The sequence below is a fragment of the Homarus americanus genome, unplaced genomic scaffold, assembly GCF_018991925.1.
Source record: "Homarus americanus isolate GMGI-L3 unplaced genomic scaffold, GMGI_Hamer_2.0 scaffold26022, whole genome shotgun sequence".
NCBI classification, from domain to species: domain Eukaryota; kingdom Metazoa; phylum Arthropoda; class Malacostraca; order Decapoda; family Nephropidae; genus Homarus; species Homarus americanus.
The window spans coordinates 402,501-410,408 of record NW_024735312.1 but is presented as its reverse complement, the minus strand read 5'-3'; the positions used below and the strand labels follow the sequence as shown (position 1 = coordinate 410,408).

Genomic DNA, 7,908 nt, shown 5'->3' with positions numbered 1-7,908 from the left:
ATATGCAAGGCTCGTACTGCCATTCACTATTTTTACCATTTGCAACTTAATTTTTTTTTAGTCCCCTCCTACCTTTGAAACAATAATAATTTCACATTTCCAATGTGAGCCAGCATCATGCATTATTTAAGCCTTCCTTACCCTGATTAGTTGTAATGGCACCAAAGAAATATTTTCAGTGACAAAAAGGGTCAGGCTGGTGCAATTCTCCATCAAACCTTATATTTTTTACACCAATAAGAACTATGACATGTGAGAAGCTAAAACATAATTTTAATTCCATTAAAGGCCTACTCTGAATCTAAATACCAAAGAAAGCTTTTCTGGTGCCTATTTTTTGCAGTGACCACTGAAATGTCTAAATGGTCAATCAACTTCTGTTCCATGTACAGTATAGTCTGCATTTACGTGGCGAGTGGCTGGAGAGGTCCAGACTGCCGCGCCATTTTTTACCCATGCGGTCCATTCTTGACCTTTCGCGGGAAGCGGCGCGGTGAGTGGTGCGTATTAGGCCGCTCTTACGTTATTGCTGACGTCACATGACGTATCGGACTGTGATTGAGCCACGCATCCTTACCACCCTCCGCCGCTAGCTGTGATTGGCCTAATGTAACATGATGCGCCCTGCCACCAGAGGGTAGAAGTCGCTGACCTAGCTGGGCCAGTCTCATTGTTCTCAGTCCGCGTATACAGTTCTCTCTTGTGCCCGCTATTCCCCTCACAACTCACAATGGCTTCCGCGGGACCCCCACCACCAGAGAAAAACATTGAATTACCTGGACCAAGCCATGATAATGTTAAGGAAATCATCGAGTTGGGGGAGAAACTTAAGCTCATTCTTGACAACGACCCAGACAAGCATCAGTATGAAGCGTCTAATAACCATCTGACGAAAGTTATGGAGCCGTATATCCAGATCTATCTCGGCAACATCAATGCTAGTCGTCAACGTAGTATTGAGGACTTCCTCGCCTGCAACCCACCACAACCACAGCCAGCCCAAGTCAGTGATAGTGATATTGACAGTGAGGATATGGACTTTGAGGGGTTTGTCTGGGAGGCCCTGCAAACCTCTGCGAGTAGTGAAAGTGATTCACCGGAGGGCAACTAATCTGCCCTCTGCCTCGGAACCAGCCGCCATCCATGTGTGCCGACCCAGCTTTTCGACTAACGTAAGTGTTAAAAAACCTAATATTATTGATATTTCTCTTAATTATTAATTGTGTGTGCATACCATCATAAAATTAAGATGTTATTTTTACTACAATGTACGTATTGTGTCGGAAAAAGTGGAGTTTGGGGGTCGGCCCAGTCTCTATTTCAATTAATCCCATATGTTCTATTATTTCATTTACGCGTTTCTCGTTTTACGTGGGCCTCCACGGGTTCAATTGACCGCGTAAATGCAGACTATACTGTATTGTTTACACAAACAGAGAGAGAGAGAGGTTGGGCATCCCTTATCTGAAATTCCCAAATCCAAAATGCAATGAAATCCAAAAAAATTTTTATGAGTGATATCCTAATTTAGGATTATCAGACCACCTTTCGGGTGAAATTTAGGTTAAGCAAATACTGAGCAAAATTTAGGGTTATCAAGGATTTCTTAGGGTACTTTTTCCCATATTTTTGGGTAATTTGTAGTAGTAAGTAAATGATTGCTTAAGTAATCTGATGTTGGACTAACTGGCCGTTTCTTAATTTCTCATAACTATACATAGTGCATCAATACAACCTAGGTAAGTCTGCTATTAATACGATGAAAATAAATCTTTTCTTTTACGTTAATAGGCTGCGCTCTCCTTTTTCAGGAAATGCCCTTTAGGCTGGTATTTATGATCCTTTTAAAATACAGTACACTATACCCTCATTAATTTGACAAAAAGGGGGCTGTAGGTCACTCGAATTACTGAAAAACTCAATGCTTGAGAAATGGTGAGTGCTGGCAACATTGTTAGAGAAAACAAGATCAATCAGCCGTTACAGCTCTGTAAACAAGAGACCGAATATACTGTACTATGGGACAATAACTCATCTGGGATTGAGTGGGGTATTTTAATTATTTTTCCATTGTTTTATTAACCCGGCACCAAATTAACCTAGACAATATTGGAATTCTGGTGAAATTGGATGCTGTTGTTAAAAAGGGATTGCAGGCTCTCCCTCTTGAGGGAGGCCTTATATAAAATTATTAATGTATTAATGGTAAACACTGCAAAGAACGCATAATGACAAAATTTACACCATTTAAGATAATATTTGAGGGTAATTTGATAATTTTTGGGGCATTTTAGAAATAAATTTAGGATAAATATGTATGTGTAATGAATAAAGGAGGACACAAGCTGCTTAGCACCTCAAAATAAGGCGTTATGGTGATGCCAAACAGACAGTAGTGATTGCTTACCTTTCTGATTCTTCATTATACAGTAAATCCTCGTTAAACGTTGCCCCCGATAACGTTGCTTCATTATAACATCGCCATTCTTTAGATACCCAGGATTCAGATAACGTTCCGTCGATTCAGTATAACGTCGTCACGGACTACTTTGAACGATGCATCACCCTCTCTCATCTTGGAGCGCTACGCTCTCTCGCGGAGCGACACGGCATCCTCAAGCGTTGTCAGTCTTTATCAGGCTACCACAGCGTTCGTGTGTGTTTAAGTGTTTTTGCTCTTAAAAACTGTATTCTAACCATTCAAAATGGCTTCCAAGCACCCAACAAGTGCTACTGGTGCTTGTGTTGTGAAGAAGCAATGGTAAGACCATTAGCCTTACTACGAAAATGGAGGTTTTAAACCGGGAGGAGGAGCCACCTGCCGGGTCTCAGTGACTCACCACCCTCCTCCTCCGCTCTACAACCCACCACACTCGCTCCACCCGAGTTTATTTATATATATTATACTATTTTCTATAAAAATTCCATTTAATTTCTGTATATGTAATGTATTTTATGGTGTAAATGAAGGCTGGGGAACGTAACTCCCGTATTTTATCTATTTCTTACGGGGAAAATTGATTCCGTTAACGTTGTGTTTTACAAGAACGTAACCACAACGTTAAGCGAGGACTTACTGTGCTAAGATTATCATGTATTGCATACACAAAATTATTTAAAATACTGTACTTCATAAAACTACCTGCAGGTTGTATGCATCCATATGCTGCAAATGAAATATAAATGAATTCCATGCATAGACTTGTGTCCCATCCCTGCTAAGAAATTGTTTTTGAGTATTCAAGTTTCAGCTGTGATATTGTTAAGAGAATTTCAGCATCAATTTAAATCAGGCTCACAGTATTAACAAGGTGGAAAAGGTTGCTTCAATATATTAAGTAAAACTTTTGTTTTAGTAACTTTATACAACAAATTTCTATACAAATTAAAAATATAAAACTTAAAAATAACCCATAAAATAATTAACCTCATACAGTATATGCACCCTCTGTCAGCCAAGCAGTATTTGACTCCCTGCTTCCTTTGTTCACTATAGTATTTCCATGCTAACCTGGCCTGTAAGCCACGCCCCTCTTCTATACTAACAGCTGATTGGTTCATAGAAAATTCGAACTAAATGTGTTCACAAAGGGTAAGGAGACCTGTTATTACCTAAAATAATGTTAAATGTCTGAACCATCAAAATGCAAATGACTTCAAGGCATTAGCACTTCTAAGAGGATGTTAGAATTTTTTTAAATATTTATCATAAAAGGTTAATATAAATACGAGCTTATACACGTGCAGTCCGGGAGAAGTAAATCGCTCGGGGAAACCAATCAACTATTTGCAGCTATAGACGAGGGGTGTAGCTTATGGGCCAGGTTAGCATGGAAAGGGTATAGTCAGTCACGATCCCCCACAATATTTTGGTTGCTTGAGGCTTCACTTTGCAACTTAAATTTTAGAAAAGGATTAGGATTACCATATACAGTACAGGTATACTGTACAGCTTATGGTTAGTTTTATTTCAATATCTGGACCTTGAAATTGTAAAATAAGAAAGAATTTAAAGGCCATTTCCTGTGAATGCCAAGTGATGTCGCTATTAACTGGTAGTCAGAAAAAAAATGGATTTTCATTTTGTGGAGAGAATGTCATATCCTTTTGTTAATGACAACAGATCTACAATCCTTTGTTGGCTATAACAAAATAAACTGTTCCTACCAAGCCAATTTCTCTTCAGTAGAATCTTGGAAATCTGAATCTCAGAAAACTGACCCCTTTAGAAGATTTATACAATATGTCACAGCCCATGCTTTTATTGTAAACATTTGTCAACTGGTTTCATGTGGTAGTGTTTGCTCTAATTTTGTGGACTTACAGATCAACATTTGTATAGTGGTGTGTACCATCCCTGCAATCCTTTCTAGGACAGGGGTTTTCTCAACTGAATAAAATTATTTGGCTTTTGCCAGAATAAAATGCTTAAGTGTGCCACTGCTCTCTAAAGTGTTAATTTCAAATACTTATGAATGTTCTGAACAAAGGTGGCAAGCCTGGTTATCAAAATCTTCATACATTTGCTGGGCACATTTTCAAGGCTTTGTAATTGTACAGTCTCGTTCAAGATTCTTCGAACACTACTGGAGATAGCTGGCAACTCAAGGCTGTTTGTTTACAGTACAAAGAAAAAATTATGAATAAATGTAAAAGTGATCGGTGATTGGTTACTTAGTTCCCCATTGGTTACTTAGTTCCCCGTTTGCTTAATTTAATTGTTGGGCTTTGTTGTTTTGTATTATATTATACTACACCTGCCACTGGCCTCCTTCCTGACATGGCCATCTCTAAGTGAGGTGGCCACTTGATATTGTAAATATCTTGATCTACTCACTGCCTGCCCGGTTATTTCTTGATTGTTTGTTTTTATGATATTGAGAATGTGTAATATTGAAAACATTTAAAATATTGAATTCATATATCTAATCATAATTTTTTTAAATTACATTGCAGTACAATGAATAGCAGTATGAGCCAACCTCATCACTTTTTTCTTTGTTATCAGACATCACACAGAAAATTTATTTAAATTAAAGAGTTGGGTACAGTATTTTAAAAGAATCAAGGTCTGTTTACTATAGAATTACATAAGTAATGAGTGACCTATTAAATTTCAAGAAACTATAATATAGGTACACCAAGAAGTAGCTGGCAACTTTGTGGATATAGGCAAGTCAGGGAGGTTGGCTGACAGGTTTCCTTACTCAGCCTCATTGAGGTTATCACCCTGTGAGTGCATATGTTTAGTGACAATATTAATTTAGTAGAATTTCCAGGAAAAGAAGCTTAGTATTTGTTAATATCTTTTAACCAGCCATAGTACTGTATACTAATTTCATGTGTTTTTTTATGTTTACACTCGTTCTGGTATATTTTTATCTATGCAACGGGAAAATGATCTTTTTCGCAAAACTAGAAAATTTACAATCTGGCACTAAACGTCTAATGAGTGCCAGATTTCCAAGGTCCAACTTTACATTTGACAACATAATCCAGAATCCATTGTCACCTACCCTCATTTTTCTTGTTCTTACTGTATTAAAAGGTCAATGGGTAAAGATCAGCACTCTCTCCAATTGTAAAAATCCATGCAATTCTATTGGAATCACTCTGAAAGGGGTAATACTGTCTGATGTACAGTATACTATATGTCAATCCTGTATTAGTGAAGATGTTATTCTGGAAAATTCAGTGTAGGGGTCAGCTCTCTCAAAAATCCCAATTCTGAAGAGGTTAATATTAGACTTGAAATCAATGAGCATCACTTGGAAAAATAATTTTTCTCTGGAGATGTCCTTTAATATATCCTTTTGCAAAACTACACTTCAAACAGTTTTCACTGGTCCCTGTTATAGCACAATGCATTTTCCTATCTGGCAAATGAATTTCACAGTTTAAAAAAAATAAAAAAAAGGAGCTTTAATAACATACTTTCATGCAATAATAATTCTGATTCTGGTGTGCCATAAGAGATGGGAAAATGCTAATTAAATTCATACTCCCTGGTATTTCTGTATACCCTCTGCCTCATAATAGTCCAAATTAATGTTGTTTTCTATATATACTGCATATATGTAGAAGTAGTGGTTGGGTAAAATCCCATATTCAATTAAATTTTAACAAAGAAATCAAATATTTTGCATATGCATCAGATATTTCAATTATTAGAATTATACATCTAAGTGAATATATAACTATTCATTTAATAAATCTGGGACACTGTAACAGCATCCACTCAAAGCACAAAAAAAAGAGGAAAAGTTTGTCCCTGAACAAGTTACATAAGACATCTGAACTTTAATATAAAATTCTATTGTCAAGATATCTTCAAAATAAACCTGGTTAATTTTCCTTATATTAATTCAGGTATCCCAACTTTATCTGTGTCCTTGGCTGGCTACACAGCTTTTGGTGCAGCAATACCATAACGAAATGTCAATCTTAACTGTTCTGTATAATGTCTAGGACCTCATTTGCTTAATTACTGTATGGTTAACTTTCAGTGAGTTTATACTGGGAGGTATTATGGTTATGAAAAATTGGGACAAATGTTTTAGTGCAAACCTCCAATGACATTCAATTCATCATAATTTCTTTAGCAACAAAAAATATTTTTTTTTATGCACAACTAAAGTACATCCCAACTACATAAATTGGGCTTTTCCATACAATGAACATACATATTTAGACATTTCAAACAACAGAAGATCATGAGGACAAGATATTATATTTATTCACTTAAATAAAATCTTTATTTTTTTCTGTAAATAGTTTAGACTTCTCATGTAGTTATATATTTTGTGTACAGAAAAGTAGATAAAACAGCTAAATCATATATGCCTCTTCCCACATTCACAGCTGGGTGGCACGATAAAATATATCTGCATAAACTATTTGGTTGTAAAAATTTTAGAACATGAATTTTTAAAATTTTTTGTACTTTACAACTTTAGCGAATACAAATGCATTCTTAGTTAATGCTGAAATATACTAATCAAAACTTCCAATTTACTTCCAATAACTCTTGACACTATGTTCCCACAGGGACTTAAAGGGTGGCTGACCATACATAGAATCTTCAATTTTTGTTCGCCACAAACACTTTTACAGTATCAAGAGCTTCAGACTGAGGCTATATTTGAAGCATCTGTTGAAGAATCCTACATACTGGTTTGGCTGTCACTTACGTGAAGCAATCGCCACTTGCTTGCACTTCGAAACAAGAATGTGTGTTTACTTACATTGATTTAACCTTCTACCTGAGAGCCAGCATATAACTGGAGTTATTAAAGGTACTACCATTTTGGATAAAGAATTATTATTCTGATTAATAAAATATTCTTAAAATAAATCGATTAACATGGAGTTAAAATTTTTTGCAAATCAAATTCTTAAATTATTAACTGACACTCAAGTCTGAAGAATTCCAGAAAATTTAGCAGGAAATGCACAAGTTTGAGATCATTACATATAAAAATGGTCCTGACAACCATTTGCCCTCTATTTACACTGCCTAAATGATTTTTTTTTGCACTGATAGTAACCTTCCCTATTCCCACTTGCCCCTTTGTGGCACAATACCCACTTTAAGAGAACCATGCTGCCCATTTTTACATGACTAAGATGATGCTTTGATAGCTAATTATCTACTTCAAATAGTATTATCAACTGTGCTACATAAAAAAAAATACATCTGAAATTCCTGTACAAAGAATTTAGCAAAGGTCATATTAAGCTGTGATATGAAGCAATGAAACACATTAAGAGATCTTGCTTGTTATATGCACAAATATGATTTACTCATGAGATATTATCACAGCCATTGTAACTCAGTAAAATTGTTACCAGTAGCCTTAGCCTCGAGTACAATAAGTCCTGAATGCAAGTTTTTAATAAATGTAAACT

The 7,908-nt window shown here is 36.0% G+C and overlaps 1 protein-coding gene across 5 annotated transcripts in view; it reads right to left on the bottom strand.

Annotated features, from left to right (window-relative positions):
* Positions 1-3,345: 3,345 nt before the first annotated feature.
* The window catches only part of LOC121870838 (segmentation protein cap'n'collar-like), a 113,114-nt gene continuing 108,551 nt past the window's right edge, over positions 3,346-7,908 (bottom strand). For all 5 annotated transcript variants that reach the window (XM_042372803.1, XM_042372805.1, XM_042372806.1 and 2 more), the window contains one exon: positions 3,346-7,908. This exon is cut by the window's right edge and continues 636 nt beyond it. The gene's annotated coding sequence lies outside the window, so the exon portion shown is untranslated.